The following is a 21,272-nucleotide window of genomic DNA, read 5'->3' as shown; positions in this document are numbered from 1 at the left end:
CACAACTGAGCAACTAACACACACAATAGCTATACACACACACACACACACACGCACACACCCCAGCAAACATTCTCAGAGGGAGAGTGGGAAGACAAGTTTGGAGCTGCTGCCCTGGGATTCTTTGGAAAGCCGGTTATGTTGTCCTTTAGTCGCTAAGTCATGTCCGACTCTTTTTGCAACCCCATGGACTGTTGCCGGCCAGGCTCCTCTGTCAATGGGAGTTCCCAGATAAGAAAACTAGAATGGGCAGCCATTTCCTTCTCCAGGGGATCTTCCCAACCTAGGGAAAGAACCTGCATCTCCTGTATTGGCAGGTGGATTCTTTACCACTGAGCCACTAGGGAATCCCCAAAGCTGGTTAAGAGCAACATACGTATGAAGGGGCAGAATATTTCACTGGGGAAGAAGGCGGCTGGGGTCATATTCCGTGATCTTCATCCAAGTTCCACCTTCCCAAGGGGAAGAGGGATTTTTGTTTTTGTTCATATTTTATGGAAATTGTCCTGGTGTTGGTGCATGATGGGATCTTCTTGTCTGCAAGCCTTATTAGAATGAGCATGATTTTATTAGAATGCTCAGCATAATGAGCAACAAGAGATTCCTGCCTTTCCCCACCTTTCCTTGTCTGTCTCCAGGACAATTATTACCCAGAAGGGTTGTTTCCTGTTAGTCTGGAGGTTCCTGTGTTGTTTCCAGTTAGTTTGGAGGTTCTCTGTCTGCCCGTGGACAGCCCCTGCTGTTTACAAGATGCTTGGTTTCCTGCCACCTGGCCATGACGCCCTTCTCTGCTCATACGTAGCTACCTGCCTGTTATAACAGATCAAGTCCCTTCAGTTGCTCAGTTGTGTCTGACACTTTGCCACTGCATGGACTGCAGCATGCCAGGCTTCCCTGTCCATCACCAACTCCAAGAGCTTGCTCAAACTCTTGTCCATCGAGTTGGTGATGCCATCCAACCATCTCATCCTCTGCTGTCCTCTTTTCCTCCTGCCTCAGTCTTTCCCAGAATCAGAGTCTTTTTCACTGAGTCAATCTGATGATGATAATTTCTTGACTTGGCTTCATAGCCCCGAGAGAATTTAAGTCTCAACTAAGATCCCTTATAAAATTCCAATAAGACTTTCTTTAGAGTCTTTATGTGATTTATTACCATTATTTCTGCACTTATATAAATAAGTGGGAAAATTTTAATGAGATTAGAGTTATTTTACAAACAAGTAAAGTTGAATTTGACTTTGCTTATCCTGGACCAAAAATTAAAGATGATTTTGGTGGGAAATTTTATGTTTCAATAGAAAACTTTAGCACAGTCTTGTGGGTTTTCACATTTCAGTCCTGTTTATCATTTTTGAGCATCTTTCATGGTTATTTCCAGGAAATAACCATGACTGTGATGCTGCCAGTAGTATCTTAATAAAAACATTTTGAGACCAGCATCTAGAAATCTGGCTGACCTCTGGATGTAGAAACTGGGGTTATAATCTGCTCTAACCTGTAGTCTTTGTTCCTTTTGTTTCCTCTTTATAACCCATATTCTTCTTTTCCTGGCATATCTCTTATCACACAACTTCCAACTGGAATGTTTCCTCAATAGCAATCTACCCAACTTTTCTGGAAGCTTCTAGGGAAATTTCAGGCAGAGAATTGAGTAGGGGCCATTCAGACCCTCCAAACTGATGTGTAAAGATTATTTTAAACTGAACACATTTGAGAGTCAATAGATATAAAAGTAACATCCTGGGAGATGCTCCTAGCTCACTAAAAGAAGAAACTTCTCAGAATGAGGCTGCCATAATCCTTTCTCCAGAGGAGCATCACATCCATGAAGGGTAAAAGAAAAATAGAGGAAGCCACTCACATGTGCATGAACAAACATTATCACAAATTTCTTACTTCCTATCTTTTCTCTTGGAAACACATTTGCTCTTCCCATATAAGCTTTTTTCTCCTGCTTCATTAAGTTAGGTATAGAGGTCCCCATCTTTTTCTGTTAAGAGAGCCACTTCTTTCATATGCGCCTACATGTGCATGAGTAAACTCTGCCTCCCTCCCCTTAAGGTAAACACTTCAATTTAAACTTCAGAATTTCAAATCTCCAATCTTTAAACCTGAGAAGGTAAAGGAAAAGTTTTTCTTTATGTACAGACCCTAAACTTCCCCAAGATTTTGTTTGAAAATGTCATTGAATGGTCTTCTCTCTTAAATAATGATTTAAAAGGATATAAAATCACTTCAATGGTGACTGCAGCCATGAAATTAAAAGACACTTGCTCCTTGAAATAAAAGCTATGACCAATCTAGACAGTACATTAAAAATCAGAAACATTACTTTACCAATATAAGTCCATCTAGTCAAAGCTATGGTTTTTCCAGTACTTATGTATGGACATGAGAATTGGACTATAAAGAAAGCTGAGCGCTGAAGAATTGATGCTTTTGAACTGTGATGTTGGAGAAGACTCTTGAGAGTCCCTTGGACTGCGAGGAGATCCAACCTGTCAACCCTAAAGAAAATCAGTCTTGAATATTCATTGGAAGGACTGATGCTGAAGCTGAAACTCCAATACTTTGGCCACCTGGTGTATAAAACTGACTCATTTGAAGAGACCCTGATGCTGGGAAAGATTGAAGGCAGGAGAAGGGAATGACAGAGGATGAGGTGGTTTGATGGCATCACCAACTCAATGGACATTAGTTTGAGTAAGCTAGGGAGTTGGTGAAGGACAGGAAAGTCTGGCATGCTGCAGTCCATGGGGTTGCAAAGAGTCAGACACGACTGAGTGAGCTGAACTGAACTGAATGAGTAGTCTATGGATATGGGATATCCTAGCATTGCGTTGGATGGGAATGGGATGGACAAGAAAGGAACTATTATAAAGTCATTCTCTGCTGGAGTCAGTCAATACCTGCTTCCTATGCCATGGAGTACACAATTTTTAGATAAAATCTCTCAGAATCTACCAACCCCCAGTATCCCAGCATTCAAAGAGGTCACCACTACAAGCTGTAATACAATGAGAACCATTATTATATGTCTGTGTCCAATTTTCATATATGTCATAATACTCTGAATGCAATTATGAATAAAAAGAGAGAGATATGAAGGGAAGAATAATAGTAAATCAAAATTCTTAGGGTAATTGTATTAATATAATAAAATCTGATTTCTCAATATCCATCCATTTTCCAATTTTTTTGGAAAAAAATCCAGTTATAGCAGGTTCAAAATTTTAACAAATTGGTATTAAGATAAAAGGGTCATTCATTGAGCATAAGCCAGGGCCGAGTACTACTGGCTTGCTGCTGGCTGCAGTGCAGGCATCTCTAACCACTTTCTCACTGAGTTCTGAACTCTTTGGTGGTTTTACTGGCGTAAGTCACACAGATGTGATTCCAGTATAATTGTAAAGTAATAAAAATTCAGTAAACAACTTGTAGTAGGCACAGCGTACAATCACAAAATGTCAAAGCTCAAGAAAAGAGCATCAGGTGCTGACTTATAAAAGGATCACTGTCACTTTTTAATAAAAACATTTGTTTGGCATCACATACATGCAAGGCCCTGGATGTCCTTGTTTTGGATTGTGTCTTGCTCAAATGAAAATGAGGATTGCGTTAGCTCTCACTCCCAGGGTTACGATTCTCACCTCTTCACAGTGATTGAATTCTCAGTTTTGTAGCTGGACTCATTCTGCACAGAATAAAGGCAGCATTTCACAGTCTCCCTTGTTCCTAAGTGTGGTCATTTGACCAAGTTCAAGTCTATAAGACAGGATGAAAAAAAGATGGGCAGACATTTACTCTGGTAACAAGCTCCTAAAGATTTTTGACCATAGGCACTCTACTGTACAGCAGATCTCTAGAAGTGAACCACCTTGCATAACTGAAGCTCTTTACCAACTGAAAAACTCCCATTTCACCTTGTCCCTTGCTCCTGATAACCTCTGCTCTATTTTCTGCTTCTGTGAATTTGAACATCTCGGGTACCTCATGTGAGTGAAATCATGCAGTACTTGCCTTCTGTAACTAGACTTACTCACTTAACGTAATTCTCACCAGGTTCATTTGTGTTATCACAAATGGCAGGGTATCTTTCTTTTATGAGGATGAGAAATATTCCATTGTATGTACATACCGCATTTCCTTTATCCATTCATCTGTTAATGAATATTTGATTGTTTCCATAGTTTAACTATTGTGAATAATGCTGCAATAAATTGGGGGAGGAGCAGGTATATATTTAAGACCCAAATTTAATTGTCTGGCCTATATACAAAGAAATGGAATTGTTGGATCGTCAGATATTTTCATTAGTTTTTGTATGTTTTAAATTGAAGTTTTAGTGGATTTCTAGTCTTTTGTTAGTTTCAGATATACAGCAAAGTGATTTGGCTATACTCACACTTATACCCAGACATATTTCAAATTCTTTTCTATTATAGAGTATTATAAGATATGTTCAAACTGGTTTTAGAAAAGGCAAAAGAACCAGAGATCAAATTGCCAACATCTGCTGGATCATGGAAAAAGCAAGAGAGTTCCAGAAAAACATCTATTTCTGCTTTACTGACTATGCCAAAGCCTTTGACTGTGTGGATCACAATAAACGGTGGAAAATTCTTCAAGAGATGGGAATACCAGACCACCTGACCTGCCTCTTGAGAAATCTGTATGCAGGTCAGGAAGCAACAGTTAGAACTGGACATGGAACAACAGACTGGTTCCAAATAGGAAAAGGAGTACGTCAAGGCTGTGTATTGTCACCCTGGTTATTTTAATTATATGCAGAGTATATCATGAGAAACACTGGGCTGGAAGAAGCACAAGCTGGAATCAAGATTGCTGGGAGAAATATCAATAACTTCAGATATGCAGATGACACCACCCTTATGGCAGAAAGTGAAGAGGAACTAAAGAGCCTCTTGATGAAAGTAAAAGTGGAGAGTGAAAAAGTTGGCCTAAAGCTAAACATTCAGAAAACTAAGATCATGGCATCTGGTCCCATCACTTCATGGGAAATAGATGGGGAAACAGTGGAAACAGTGTCAGACTTTATTTTTTGGGGCTCCAAAATCACTGCAGATGGTGACTGCAGCCATTAAATTAAAAGACGCTTACTCCTTGGAAGGAAAGTTATGACCAACCTAGATAGCATATTAAAAAGCAGAGCTATTACTTTGCCAGCAAAGGTCCATCTAGTCAAGGCTATAGTTTTTCCAGTGGTCATGTATGGATGTGAGAGTTGGACTGTGAAGAAAGCTGAGTGCTGAAGAATTGATGCTTTTGAACTGTGGTGTTGGATAAAACTCTTGAGAGTCCCTTAGACTGCAAGGAGATCCAACCAGTCCATCCTAAAGGGGACCAGTCCTGGGTGTTCATTGGAAGGACTGATGCTAAAGCTCCAGTAGATCAAACTCCATTAGTTTGGCCACCTGATGTGAAGAGTTGACCCATTGGAAAAGACTCTGATGCTGGGAGGGATTGGGGGCAGGAGGAGAAGAGGACGACAGAAGATGAGATGGCTGGATGGCATCACTGACTCAATGGACATGAGTTTGAGTGAACTCTGGGAGTTGGTGATGGACAGGGAGGCCTGGCGTGCTGCAATTCATGGGGTTGCAAGGAGTTGGACATGACTGAGCGAGTGAACTGAACTGAACTGAAGATATTGAATATAGTTCCCTGCATTTTATAGTAAATCATGATTGTATATCTATTTTATATACAGTAGTATTCATCTGTTAAGCCCAAATTTCCAATTTATACCTTCACCACTATCTCCTTTTGTAATCATACATTTGTTTTCTACATCTGTGAGTCTGTGTCTAATCTATTTTGTAAGTAAGTTCATCTGCATTATTTTTAAAGTGCACATATATGTGATATCTTATTTGTCTTTCCCTGTCTGACTTCACTCAGTATGACAATCTCCAGATCCATCCTGATTGCTACAAATGACAGTATTTCATTCTTTTTCATGACCAAGTAATATTCTATTGTGTATATGTACAACATCTTCTTTATCTACTCATCTGTTGATGGACTCTTAGGTTTCTTCCATATATTGACTATTGTAAGTAGTGCTGCACTGAATGTTGCGGTGGATGTAATCTTTTTGAATTAGAGTTCTTGTCTTTTCTGAAAACATGCACACAAGTGGGATTGCTGGCTCATATGACAGCTCTATTTTTAGTTTTTAAAGAAAGTTTCATTCTGTTTTTCATGTGGCTACACTGATTTACATTCCCACCAACAGTGTAGAGTTTTTCTCACACTCTCTGCTGTGTTTAGTATTTATGGACTTTTAAAAGATAGCTGTTCTGACTCATGTGAGGTAATAATTCATTGTGGTTTTGATATGCATTTTTACAATAATTAGTATTGTTGAGCATCTTTTCGTTTTCTTGTTGGCCATATATACATCTTTGGAGAAATGTTTATTTAGGTCTTTAGTTCTATGAATTTTTGAGGCACCTCCATAATGTTTTGCATAGAAGCTATATATACTCAACAATATAGAAAGGTTCCAACTTCTCCACATTCTATGCTAACACTTACAATCTTTTGTTTTTCTTATAACAGCCATCCAAACAGGTGTGAGGTGGTATCTCACTGTGGTTTTGTTTTGCATCTCCCTGATGATTAGTGGCTTAAAACTCAACATTCAGAAAATGAAGATCATGGCATCTGGTCCCATTACTTCATGGAAAATAGATGGGGAAACAGTGAAAACAGTGTCAGACTTTATTTTTTGGGGCTCCAAAATCAATGCAGATGGCGATTGCAACCATGAAATTAAAAGCTGCGTACTCTTTGGAAGGAAAGTTATGACCAACCTAGATAGCATATTAAAAAACAGAAAAAAAAAGAAACCAAAACAGATATATTACTTTGCCAATTAGAGATACCAAGGGAACATTTCATGCAAAGATGGGCTCAATAAAGGACAGAAATGGTAGGGACCTAACAGAAGCAGAAGATATTAAGAAGAGGTGGCAAGAATACACAGAAGAACTGTACAAAAAAGATTTTCATGACCCAGGTAATCATGATGGTGTGATCACTCACCTAGAGCCAGACATCCTGGAATGTGAAGTCAAGTGGGCCTTAGAAAGCATCACTACGAACAAAGCTAGTGGAGGTGATGGAATTCCAGTTGAGCTATTTCAAATCCTGAAAGATGATGCTGTGAAAGTGCTGCACTCAATATGCCAGCAAATTTGGAAAACTCAGCAGTGGCCACAGGACTGGAAAAGGTCAGTTTTCATTCCAATCCCAAAGAAAGGCAATGCCAACAAATGCTCAAACTACCGCACAATTGCACTCATCTCACACGCTAGTAAAGTAATGCTCAAAATTCTCCAAGCCAGGCTTCAGCAATACGTAAACCATGAGCTTCAAGATGTTCAAGCTGATTTTAGAAAAGGCAGAGGAACCAGAGATCAAATTGCCAACATCTGCTGGATCATGGAAAAAGCAAGAGAGTTCCAGAAAAACATCTATTTCTGCTTTATTGACTATGCCAAAGCCTTTGACTGTGTGGATCACAATAAACTGTGGGAAATTCTTCAAGAGATGGGAATACCAGACCACCTGACCTGCCTCTTGAGAAATCTGTATGCAGGTCAGGAAGCAACAGTTAGAACTGGACATGGAACAACAGACTGGTTCCAAATAGGAAAAGGAGTACCTCAAGGCTGTATATTGTCACCCTGCTTATTTAACTTCTATGCAGAGTACATCATGAGAAACGCTAGACTGGAAGAAACACAAGCTGGAATCAAGATTGCCGGGAGAAATATCAATAGCCTCAGATATGCAGATGACACCACCCTTATGGCAGAAAGTGAAGAGGAACTAAAAAGCCTCTTGATGAAGGTGAAAGTGGAGAGTGAAAAAGTTGGCTTAAAGCTCAACATTCAGAAAATGAAGATCATGACATTCAGTCCCATCACTTCATGGGAAATAGATGGGGAAACAGTGGAAACAGTGTCAGACTTTATTTTTTTGGGCTCCAAAATCACTGCAGATGGTGACTGCAGCCATGAAATTAAAAGACGCTTACTCCTTGGAAGGAAAGTTATGACCAACCTAGATAGTATATTGAAAAGCAGAGACATTACTTTGCCAACAAAGGTCCATCTAGTCAAGGCTATGGTTTTTCCAGTTGTCATGTATGGATGTGAGTGTTGGACTGTGAAGAAGGCTGAGCACTGAAGAATTGATGCTTTTGAACTGTGGTGTTGGATAAAACTCTTGAGAGTCCCTTGGACTGCAAGGAGATTCAACCAGTCCATTCTGAAGGAGATCAGCCCTGGGATTTCTTTGAAAGGAATGATGCTGAAGCTGAAACTCCAGTACTTTGGCCACCTCATGTGAAGAGTTGACTCATTGGAAAAGACCCTGATCCTGGGAGGGATTGGGGGCAGGAGGAGAAGGGGACGACAGAGGATGAGATGGCTGGATGGCATCACTGACTCGATGGACGTGAGTCTGAGTGAACTTCGGGAGTTGATGATGGACAGGGAGGCCTGTTGTGCTGTGATTCATGGGGTTGCAAAGAGTCGGACACAACTGAATGACTGAACTGAACTGATATATATATATATATATATATATATATATATATATATTCATTAATATATGAAATGTTAATTTTTTATTTCATTGTATTCATACCTTAAATTTCTCCAAATTCTGTTTGAAATATTTGAAGACATAGAAGCAACAAGGGACAGAGAGAGATGCAGAGAGGTATAAGAGAAAAAGAGTAAATGTGCCTTTGCAAGGCTTATTCTATTGTCATTTTATATTTAGACTCTGCTGTAGTCTTTGAGAATATAGATTTCAACAATCAACTTCAGTGCAAAGAAAGATGAGATAGAAAAAGAAAAGAAAACAATGAAGCTAGTATTTTTCTTTGTTGTGAACTTCTGGAGGGACTAAAATGTATTACTGGAGTGGTTTTCTCTTTGTTTTTTATTAGAACAAGCAGAACTAGGTTTATCACTATTCTAATAACTGTAAGATTTCTACTGGTGTGACTAATACTATTTTTTGTTAGTATCACCTTGAAATATAATGTGTTCGAAAGTCTCCTGTATTAAATTTCAAAGTATTTAAACACCTGGGCTTTTAGAAATATATTTACCCTGGCATATATTTTAAGGCAAATTTTTATAAAAGAGATAGGTAAGAGGTTAAATAGTTCCCAAGGGCTGGTATTTTATCATAGACATTATGTCCACTTTCCCAAAGAAATTGTCTGCCAGACAACTGAAATTGCAAACTTAGAATGATGAAATTCATCCAGTGTTTATTAAAGTGCTCGAAATGAAGGCTATTCCATTTACAAGAGTGAATTCTTATTGGTTTCTGTGGCATTTTCTTAGAGTAAGAAATGGAAAGAAAGAACAGAAATTACATTTGATTTAGCCATTTTCTCTTTTTCCATCACTCATTTATTTATTTTTACACTTGACTGACTTACTAAGTGTCTCATTTTCTTTTGTTCTCATTTTTGTTAATTGAAGTATAGCTGATGTACAACACTGTGTTATTATAGCTTGCCAGCATTCATTAAAAAAATCTCCCAATATATGCTGCTCAAGGTGTCTTTCAAAAAACACTAATCTTGCAAGGTCATCTAGAGAAAGAGTAACAGTGGACTCTATATTTGCACATGAGGAGTCCCGCTGGGCACCCTGCTCTCCTGTGGGCATGTATAGCACATGTCTGCACAGTACAGCCCATGCGGGATACAACTGAACTGCTGGCACCGTTCTCCAGCCTGGAGGTTATCAATTGATTCCGGTCTATCATAATTGTATTTCCTTAAATGAGGATACTTTTGGGTGTTCCTAAAATCCTTATAAACATTAGCACATCAGTTTTTCTTTTATTTTTTAATTGGTCTGTCTTCCATATTTTCAAATAGAGTCATTCCTTTCCTTTGAATGCACACCATTCTCTGTTTTAAGAATCTTAGCTTTTAAAACTAATTTATTTTAATTGGAGGAGAATTTCTTTACAATGTTGTGTTGGTTTCTGCCATTCGACAACACAAAGATGTGGTACATATACAATGCCATGTTACTCAGCCATAAAAAAAAAGACTGAATTTGAGTCAGTTCTAATGAGGTGGATGAACCTAGAGCCTGTTATACAGAGCAAAGTGAGTCAGCAAGGGTCTAAGCTCTATGTCCTCATTTGCTGTGGTGGATACATGGACAAGAGCTTTTAGTGCATCTTTATCAAGTGCTTAGTAATTTGAGGAGACCACAGATTTGACCAACAGATTGGCCTAGTTGAATGTGTCTTCTCTAAGTTACGGTGATTCTTTCATTGCAACTTTTAAAGCTCTTGTCAATGAAGTCTTTGCATGAGTATTGCCCTCTCCATTTATAGAAGAATCTGATTGGATTGATCATAGAGAAAAAATAAGTATTCTTGAATTTTCTAGTATTTCCACTTTGTGCCCTCTGGTTTTTCTCATTTGCTTATTTATTCTATATTTCTGGGTACCTGACTTCCTGTCTAATAGATTACTGTCCTCACGCCCCTGCTCCCAGACCCTAAGAGGCAAGCCTTGGTTTAAGTGTAGTGATGAGTGGGTGCTGTTATTGTCTCAAGAATGTAGTCTCTACAATAAGGATTTGCTGCTACAGATGTCATTTTCTTCTTTGTAAGTTAGATGTAAGGGCAGGAAGAGGGATCAAAATGAAACCTTGTCAGTTCACAGGTGAAAGAGTACTAATACCAATTAGTCCAAATTCAATCCAGAGTAAAACTCAAAATGTTACACATTTTGACATTTCCTATGAGACTCAAAAGCAAGCCCACTCACCTCTGAGTCAAAATATTACTTTATCACCACTTATATATTTTATATAGTACAAAGGAAATTTTGACAATAATATGTATTCCAATTTTATAGTGAAATTACCATGTTTCAGAGTTATTATCTTATTAAACAATTACAATTAAAATTTTGTTCTCCATAGGCAGTAGAAAAGAAGTTTCACAAAATCACATCCCTTTCCTGAAAAATTATTTCCTAAAAAATTATTGCCAGTTTACTGAAGTAAATGTTTTTACCTGAAAAAATAAAAGTAAGGAGAATAAGATCTTCATGAAATCCTACGACTAAAAGAAAAAGCAGTGCTTTCATTTTCTGGTACAGCTGGGTTATACATTTAAAAAAATTAGAATCATACTGTTTTGAAATAGATTCTACATTTGATTCAATGTCAGCATGATTTTCCCCATGGCTTATATCTCTCGTTAACATGATTTTTAATGATAGAGTCTTAATATTTGAGGATATTTTAAAGGAACACATCTATCATGTAAGAGAAAAGAATGCACATAATATGTATTTGAGGATGTTTAAAGGAATGCATCTATCATAAAAGAGAAAAGAATGCATATAATACATTTCTGTTATCTTTTTGGAGATTTTGTTCCTTTCAGTTCTTTTTATTATATTTCTTATCTGCTTAAGTATCTCTTTAAGAATTTAATTATTTTGTTTTTCCTTGAAATTTAGAAAGCATACACTCTCATTTAAATCATTGCGGATGGGAATTCCTTGGCAGTAGAGTGGTTAGGGTTCTCTGTTTTCACTCTGGGGGCCCAGGCTCAGTCCCTGGTTGGGGAACTAAGATTTCACAAGTGGCATGGCCAACAGACAGATAAATAAATAAATTTTATGGGCAACTTTAAAACCAGCCTAGTAATATAAGGTAATTCCCACAGAATGACTATTGTTTCATATTACCAAGGTTAAAATTAAACTAAAGCACAGAATAGAAGATAATTTTACCTCCTTATACCTCTCATGAATGCTTGCTTGTATAAGATGATATGACATTACTTACTAATAGTAAATGTGTATCTTCTTTCAAGAATTACTTTTTGCTTATATTTTTTGGAAGCATGCTCAAGTCAATTATTTAGTCATTATTCAGTTTGTAATGGTCACTGTTACTCATTTTATATTGCAATGCAACCATTCTTGAGGTATTTCTTTTGAGCTTGATTCCAATATTTGTAAGCTCAAATATCCTCAAGTCTATCTCCATGAAGGGTACACTGATAGCTTACTTCTCAGGCTTTTGGACATCTGGAAGCACAATTTGTTGCCTGCAGTCCTATCAGTACCCCCCAGACTCTTAGATGTTGGCCCATTGTTTTCATTGGCCTCATAATAATATCAATGACAATAATAAATGTGCTAATTGTGAGAAATGCTGATAACTGTCCACTAAATAGCCATCACCCATCTCCCCCTCCTGCTCCTTTCTAGCACTTGGCACCTGCCATTCACTATCGTAAGGGTTGACATTTGAGAGTCCCATTCTCCAAGTGATGCCTTCTTTGTGACATCACCAGAACCTTTAAGAATGTCCTCCTCTATTAGCTGGTCAAGGATGCTGCTCTAGCAATTCTGCCCTATCCTTCTGCTGTCAGCATCTTTTCTCTCTCTAGTGGACTATTCCTTTTAACTCCCCACTTCCATCTAATTTCTCCTCCAGCTCTTCAAAAGGTTGCCTGTGCTCATCACCTCTGAATTATCTCCTCCATTTCTCTTCCAAACTTCTTTCAATATCACATTCACCAGCACCACCGCCAAAGCCACTGAAGTCCTCCTTACTGTTACCTCCACAGGTCATGTCTTCATCTTGCCCTTAAATAATCATTGTATATCAGGTGTTGGTTCCCTCAACTTGGAAATCTTTCATTAAGTGTTTTCCAGGATACCACACTACTGATTTTCTTCTCCTTCGCTCATTTCTTCTTTCCCAAATACATTGTCTGTATAGTTTGTTATGTCTTCATCTCTTCAGATACTTGACATTGGAAAGCCTGAAGCTCTCCATATCACACCAGATCTTAGATCCAATTACACAGTTGACACCTCCACTTGAATATCTAACTTGGCATCTGAGCTACACCATTACCAGATTTATCTCTTCCAAATCTGTACCTCAACTTCCATTTTTTCCTTTTCCCAGTTGGTAGCAACTCCATTTTTTTTTCCTGGTAATATGGCCAAAGTCTTGTAATCAATTTATTCTCTCTTTTATAGTCCATGTAGAATCCATTAGCAAATCCTCTACCTTCAAAGCATGTCCAGAATTTGGGCATTTCTCCCATCATACCTATGACCCTGTTGCAATCCACAATATCTGAACTGAAATCTTGTAATAATTCCCCAACTCTTCCTACTTTTGGCCTTGCTGTGTGCCTCAATTCCAGTCTATTCTCAGTCTATCACAATCTCGGGAACCATTTAATATCCCCCCAAAATGCTAGCACTCTCCTTCAGACTTCCAGTGTTTACTCATTGTACCCCCATAATGCACAAAGTCTTTGCAGATGCCTTGGTGACACCAGACTGGCCTCCTGCCACCTCTCTCATTGTACCTCCTCCTGAGATGGTCCCCACTCACTGTCCTGCAGCCACATGGCCTCCATCCCATTTCTTGAACAAGGCATGCATCGGCTCATTCCAAAACTCTTCCCCTTGGGATGACCTCCCTGAATTAGAGCTTTTTCCTCCCCAAACCCTGTCTATTTTCTTCAGTGTCACCCTCCCAGGAAGGCCTTCATTAAGACCATTTTAAAATTTGCAAAATTTACCAGTGATATTTCCTAGTCTTTTTCTTTGCTTTATTTTTTCTCCCCAGTATCTATTAAGTTGCTAGTTATAAGTGTTCTATTCCTCCTCCAACCCCATCAAAATACACTATGAAGGTGGAGATTTTAGCCTGTTTTATTCATATTTCCGGAGACTAAGATCAGTAAGTGGCATATGGCACTTTATAAAATTTTCAAACAAATTAGAGATATTGTCTTACAATATGCTATGGGAAATTGGTCTAGCAATGTGAAAAATATAAAGTTGCATGAAGAACATCTTTCAAAGCTGTCAGTGTATTGCTGGATGAACAGAAAAACCCATTTGGGTATAATAGCAGAAATATAAATTAGACTAATTCCATGAATATGAAACCACATAAAACTCTGGCCATTCTCCTTTCTCTCTTCCTCTCCCAGACTTCATCTTCTGATTGACATGGACATATCTTCTTCTTCTTTTTTTTTTTTTAGCATCTGGCTGGAGGCTGCCTACACCCAGGTTCAGTGGACTCAACTTGATTTATGTACATCCCATCTCTTCTTTATAATAATGTTTCAGAATTTATATTTTGTTAATTTTTTGAAAGCCTGAATGGAATTTTTTTTGTATGTGTGTGCATCTTTCCAAGAGCAAGGCTCTTCCTATTTATCACGAGTATGACCTTTTATTTCCTGCACATCCAGGATATTTCTGTTTACTCTCATCACCTCCCAACTTTCCTGGAAGAGGAGTGGTCCATTCAGCTCTTTGCTTGTGCCCAAATGGAGAGGCTGGGGATCTCATTATTCTCTTGGCTGTTTAATCCATCCTTTTCCATATGAAGTTTGAATCTTCTGGTGTGTGAGGCTCCTGCTCAAATACCTGCTGTTTTTCATTTCCTTCTGTGAGAGCTGAGGCAAGGATAAAGCTTGTTCCCTCATGTATAAGAAGGTAAGAAATGCATTATTTGAGAATCTGAAAATATCTTTATTTCTTCCCATATAGAAAAGAGTACATGCATAGCTATCATTCTTAGATTGTAAAACTTATTAGTAAATCAATTTGTGGTAGATTATCTCTTAACCCTTGAATATAAAACTCTACAAGATATGCATTTCTACCTCTGGAGGTGTTCAGAGCACTGGACTTTCAGTTTGAAGAGGTGATGCACAGGGTCGAGGGTTTAAACTTTGATAAAGGGATCTGGGTCCTGAGGTGGAGGGGGCAGTTCCCTGGAGATGGTTGACTTGACTGGAAATGTTCTGAGATTTGAGCGAGAAGACTAGAGACATGGACCAAATTATCATCCTTCCCATCAATGGCCTTGTTCTCCCCCAGGTAGAACAGTGAGAGATTATCAGATTATTTATAACCTGCAAATTATAAAGAGGTCCATTTCAGCTTTGTATATATTGAAATTTATAGAAATTTCTGGCAGAGTCTAGCAATAGTTTCAGAATTGTTATGTGAAGCATTTTGGGTCAATTTAAAACTTTTTGTAACTGGGATGAGAAAGACCTGAGTATGAATTTCAGTTCTCTAACCTTCTGGCTACATGATGTACAAAGAATTCCATTCATAAGCTTTCTTATCTGTAAAATTAGAAACTATCTTATAAAATTTATAATTAAAATGACATTTATAAATAATTTATCAGGGGTGATATATAGCATGCTTGAAATGTGCGTTGATGATTTATTGGGAAATTATTCATGCTTCTAATTGTAATTTTGGTAAAATGGAGGAAATTGAGTATTAAATTCCTATCTGGATACTATCATAGGTTAAGCACCTTCTTTATTATTTTGTTAAATTTTTTTCAGAACTGATTGAAATGAGTTGATCAATGGAGTTATTATCGATTTGGTGTCATGGTTGAAGTATTAACTCTAGCAATTTTCTATTCCAGCAGAAATGTGTGGCTACCTAGACAAGAAAAAAGGAAGAATCAATCCAACTTGCAGAATCTTCCATTTTATTGGAGAACACAAAATTTGAATCAGTGTGTTCAGTCAAGGATGAACTAATAATTCAGTCCCTGAATCAGAAATTGCACTAAAATTTAAAGCATAAACTATGTTCCTCCTAAAATCAATTGAACAAACATGGACTGTTTTATATCAAATATATATTAGGTTTTCTTATGGAACAAACTTTTTCTCAGCAAGAGATAATAATTAAACTGTCTTTTCCTGTCATTAAGCAAACCACATACAGCATCCTTTTAGCTGGTGAAAAACAATGATAGGTTTTTAGGTCTTTGGGGGTGTTTTTAGGGTCTCATCACAATACCAGACAAAAATTTATAAACAGAGACACAGGAAAATGTGCTACAGTATTTGTTGAGTTATACCCCAAAGCAAAGTTTCTAGAATCATGACCTGTATGCCTATTTATATTAACCCTCCCTGGAATATTTCTGAGAAACCACAGTAGAAAAACACTAGAGATATGAGTATAGAGATAGAGATATAGAGATAAAAGGCAGATTCGAAACCCAGAGCAGGTGGCCCATGGAACTTAATTCTTGGAAGATAAGATTAAAATAGGACTTTGTGTGCCTGAGCTTCCCTGGTGGATCAGAGGGTAAAGAATCTGCCTGCAATTTGGGAGATCTGGGTTTGATCCCTGGGTTGGGAGGATCCCCTGGAGAAGAGAATGTCTACGCACGCCAGTATACTTGCCTGGAGAATCCCATGGACAGAGGAGCCTGGCAGGCTACAGTCCATGGGGTTGCAAAGAGTCAGACACAACTGAGAGACTAACACTTGTGTGCCTTTGGAAAGGGGGTGGTAGGGTTGAAATCCCATGGCCCCGGGCCTCAGCTGAGTGTTTGCATGGCTATTATAATTCTGCCAAGATGCAAAAGTAAACCCCAGGACTGTGAATCCAGTTTCAGAAAGCTCGTCAGTATTTCTGTGCACAGAATATTAGAAAGTGATTAACAACTCTCTGTGCTTTCATCTCAAGATTGTTATTTTCTCTGCTCTCAGGGACAAAGCCTAGGCAGCTGTACCCTGTTATTTCCTGAAGCTATAGCACAGTATCTGGTGATTTTGCCATATTCATCTGCTCCATTTCAGGGAAATAATGAATGCATGGGGGGAAATTTCAAAAAAGAAAGGAAGCAAAATTACACTACAATCCAAGATCTATGGCATTAAGTGAATCTCTGTTCCTCAGACCTTCAATTTAATAAATAGCAACAGCTGGTGAAGAGGACGATTTTGTACCCATACATAGATGTGTGCACACAGACACACTCACATCTTGTATTTGTGTACACGCACACACAGAGTCACCACTGTCTATATACATTCTTTGTTTCACTTCACATAATTTTTAATTTGTGTGTTGTAATGTAGAGAGATATACTCAGTAAAACTGTGAACATACAGGCGAAATGTCACAAACCATCTTCCTAATACACAATTGATTTAAAGGGTCCATAAATGAAGCAACGTCCCAAGAGAGTGATATCAAAGGTTTGGGAGACATTGTGTTACTTCCATCAGTAGAAGTTGTGTCCCTATGGATGAAGACTCAAAATATTTGGAATGTTCTCACTTGGGAAAGAACATTTTCTAAGAGTTTGACGTTGCATATTTGATTGTCAAAAGTTAGTTTAATACTATTTCACAGAACTTCCAGAGAGGCTGTCAGCCACCTGCTCTGGGATCTGTCTCTAATGCATGTCTACGTCAATCATTACCAGGATCCCATAGCTTGTTTGCTCTCTTCTCCTTACTTTTCCTGTTATATTTCATTTTTTATATGAAGGAACATATGAGGAAGAGATGCCCCAAAGAAAAGAGGAGTCAGGATTGGGGCAGTTGATTAGGAAAATGCCTCCATGATCTTTGCAATGTTTTAAACTGTTCACCTCTTGGATTCATGATCTAATTGAAGAGACAGTTTTAGGGGCTTTGGTCCACTTATTATAGAAAAACAGGTAAAGAAATAGACAGTTCATTAAAAGTGCATTGCCTCTGTATTCTTTTGTTTATCCAGATTTCTTGACTCATAGAGGTCTTGGGGAGGCAGACATGGGAGGGATTTTTAAACTTCTATATGCTGCTGCTAAATCGCTTCAGTCGTGTCCGACTCTGTGCGACCCCATAGACGGCAGCCCACCAGGCCTTCCGTCCCTGGGATTCTCCAGGCAAGAACACTGGAGTGGATTGCCATTTCCTTCTCCAATGCATGAAAGTGAAAAGCGAAAGGGAAGTCGCTCAGTCATGTCCAACTCTTAGTGACCCCATGGACTGCAGCCTACCAGGCTCCTCCATCCATGGGATTTTCCAGGCAAGAGTGCTGGAGTGGGGTGCCATTGCCTTCTCCAACTTCTATATAACCCCCTTTATTTTTACTATTTCTCACCAAGACTGAATTTTGAAAAAAATTCAGACATACAGAAATTTGAAGAAAGTAGTAAAATTGTCATCTATACCCATCTGGGTTCAACAATTGTGGACATTTTGTAGTGATTTCTTTGTATGTATATTTCTCTCATATATTTATGATATTATAAATATATTATATTTATATTTACATTTTGTAGTGATTTCTCTGTATGTATATTTCTATCATATATTTATGATATTATAAATATATTATGTTTATATTTATATGTTTTCCTGCCCTTAGCTGAATGCTTTTAAATAAAAAAAAAAATTTCTAATTGGATTTCTTAAACCTCATTTATTCTGGAATAGCCACCCTACTGTTTTAGTTGCAGGGTACTGAATGTGGAGATTATTGAATGTGCTGACCACCTCCCATTCTGGACTTGTCTGAGTGCTTCCCCACAGTTCCATCTACTTCATTCCCCCATCTCTTGATTTCATGTATCTGCTAAGTATGATCTAGGAGCTTGGATAGATTCAGATTTAAATTTTTTAACAATTATACTTTTAAAATATTCATTTTGTATTAGAGCATATTTAATAAGCAACATTAGTCTCAGGTAGATGCAAAGGGATTTGGCTCTGCAAATACATGTATATTGGAGAAGGCAATGGCACCCCACTCCAGTACTCTTGCCTGGAAAATCCCATGGATGGAGGAGCCTGATAGGCTGCAGCCCATGGGGCCGCTAAGAGTCGGACACGACTGAGCGACTTCACTTTCACTTTTCACTTTCATGCATTGGAGAAGGAAATGGCAATCCACTCCAGTGTTCTTGCCTGGAGAATCCCAGGGATGGGGGAGCCTGGTGGGCTGCCGTCTATGGGGTCGCACAGAATCAGACACGACTGAAGTGGCATAGCAGCAGCATACACGTATATCTGTTTTTTTTTTTTTTTTCAAACTCTTTGCCCATTTTTTATTGTTCAGTCGCTAAGTCGTATCTGACTCTGTGACTCCATGGACAGCAGTACACCAGGCTTCCCTGTTCTTCACCATCTCTGGGAGATTGCTCAAACTCATGCCCATTGAGTTCGTGATGCCATCCACCCATCTCGTCCTCTATTGTCCCCTTTTTTCCTGCCTTCAATCTTTCCCAGCATCAGGGTCTTTTCCAATGAGTCAGCTCTTCGCATCAAGTGACCAAAGTACTGGAGCTTCAGCTTTAGCGTCAGTCCTTCCAATGAATATTCAGGGTTGATTTCCTTTAGGATTCACTTTAGGTTAGGCAGGTAAAGGACATATATCTCTCCACAAGTGTTGTCATGACCAATACAGTTTACTGGTGGCCATTTCATTTTATTTTCCATGGCTGGTCAAACAGATTGCATCTTGAGATGAAATCATGGGTTGTGGCAGAAGTAAAACTATGATGGGGAGAAATGAATGGGATGGAAAAAAATTAACAAGAAAAAAGATGAGGTGAAAGGACATACAGAAATTGCAAGCCAAAAATCAGAGACCCCCTAGAGAATTAAATATGACACTCAAAATAAAAACTGAAGGCTGGTTTTAAACAAAGTATCATGCATTTTAGTAATTGCTCATCTAATAGCACACATTCAGTTCAGTTCAGTTCAGTTCAGTTGCTTAGTCATGTCCGACTCTTTGCGACCCCAAGAATCGCAGCACGCCAGGCCTCCCTGTCCATCACCAACTCTAGGAGTTCACTCAGACTCACATCCATCGAGTCAGTGATGCCATCCAGCCATCTCATCCTTGCCGTCCCCTTCTCCTCCTGCCCCCAACCCCTCCCAGCATCAGAGTCTTCTCCAATGAGTCAACTCTTTGCATGAGGTGGCCAAAGTACTGGAGTTTCAGTTTTAGCATTATTCCTTCCAAAGAAATCCCAGGGCTGATCTCTTCAGAATGGACTGGTTGGATCTCCTTGCAGTCCAAGGGACTCTCAAGAGTCTTCTCCAACACCACACTTCAAAAGCATCAATTCTTTGGCGCTCAGCCTTCTTCACAGTCCAACTCTCACATCCATACATGACCACAGGAAAAACCATAGCCTTGACTAGCCGGACCTTTGTTGGCAAAGTAATGTCTCCACATTAGGTTTCAGTATAGCATTTCAAAATTATGTTAGCATTTTAAAGGTTTCAGAAAGTCAGCATCAGTTGGAGCAGTATCTGACTTAGTTGTTGAGATTTACTCAAATTTGGCACATTATAGGCGGACTCACCAAACACTTCCCCCGAAAAAGTAGCTTAGAGAGGAATCGACTCATAAAGTAGAACTGCGTCGTGTACTCCCATCATGGCATCTGTAATCCGTCTGGCTTTCTAACTATCCTTTGTGAAAATGGGAAACAAAAGGAAGCGAGAAGCTAGTTTCAAGCAAAGGAAAAAAGAGTGAATGATTCAGGCATTTTCTTGAACATTCATCACTGTGTGGGCAGCCTGACTGGGGTCCCGGGGGAGGACCCGGTTACCCAGAGAGAGTTATCAGGTCAGGCGCACCTGCTTGCGTAGGAGCTAACAAGGACGCCAAGAAGAAAGACCTGACTTTAGGACCAGAGAGCTCATTTCAAATAAGGAACTGAGTTTCACTTTCAGATAAGGCCCCGAGTTCCTTTAAGTGAAGAAAATGAAAAATAGAGTACAGATAATATAATTTTTTAAAAAATTTGGACTAATGATACTTGGAATTTAAGTCAATTAAGAGTACAAGGTAGACTGTGGCTGTAATTGATCAAAAGTTTAAAAGTGCAGCATGCAGAATGTTTCAGAAGGTGCAGTGAGGAGGTGGTGAATACGGTGTGCATCTTGGGTGGGAGGTATGGGCGTGCGGAGTAGTGTCAGGTGCAGGCTCACGGAGCAGGGGTAGGACCCACGCCGGCTGCCCGCCAGGATCCTACCTGACTCTGGCTTCGGTTTCCAGAGGCAATGACTCCGGAGAACATTAAACACACACACGCACGTGCACACACACACACACACACACACACACACAACAGTGATACTACAGTTTACAGATGTTTCCCTCTTCTTCTGCAGAGCTTTGACTAGAGACCTGTTGTGTTTCTTCTTTTGAACAGGAGAATAATTCTCAATGATTGCTTAGGGGATAACTTTATCACTTGTAGTGATGGCTGCCAGAAAATGATCTCGACCTTTCAAACTACTCTTTATTCAGCTAATTTTCCTTTATTTTTGAGAGTTTGACCAATTATGTCACAGCTAACATTCTTGGGTGCTGTTTTGTAATTAAGGTAATTTCTCTGTGGTGAGAT

At 38.9% G+C, this 21,272-nt stretch overlaps 1 long non-coding RNA gene across 2 annotated transcripts in view; it reads left to right on the top strand.

The window, feature by feature from the left end:
- The window catches only part of LOC123334624, a 42,631-nt gene extending 26,566 nt beyond the window's left edge, over positions 1 to 16,065 (top strand). Inside the window, exons 3-4 of one of the 2 annotated variants that reach the window (XR_006552603.2) lie at positions 14,332 to 14,578; positions 15,540 to 16,065. This is a non-coding gene — a long non-coding RNA (uncharacterized LOC123334624). Of the gene's footprint in view, positions 1 to 14,331; positions 14,579 to 15,536 lie in introns of both variants that reach the window. The other variant, XR_006552602.2, reaches the window with a different exon arrangement.
- Positions 16,066 to 21,272: the final 5,207 nt, after the last annotated feature.

Source organism: Bubalus bubalis, chromosome 8, assembly GCF_019923935.1.
Source record: "Bubalus bubalis isolate 160015118507 breed Murrah chromosome 8, NDDB_SH_1, whole genome shotgun sequence".
Taxonomy (NCBI): Eukaryota; Metazoa; Chordata; class Mammalia; order Artiodactyla; family Bovidae; genus Bubalus; species Bubalus bubalis.
The sequence above is the reverse complement of the archived record's forward strand: the minus strand, read 5'-3'. Positions and strand labels throughout refer to the sequence as shown.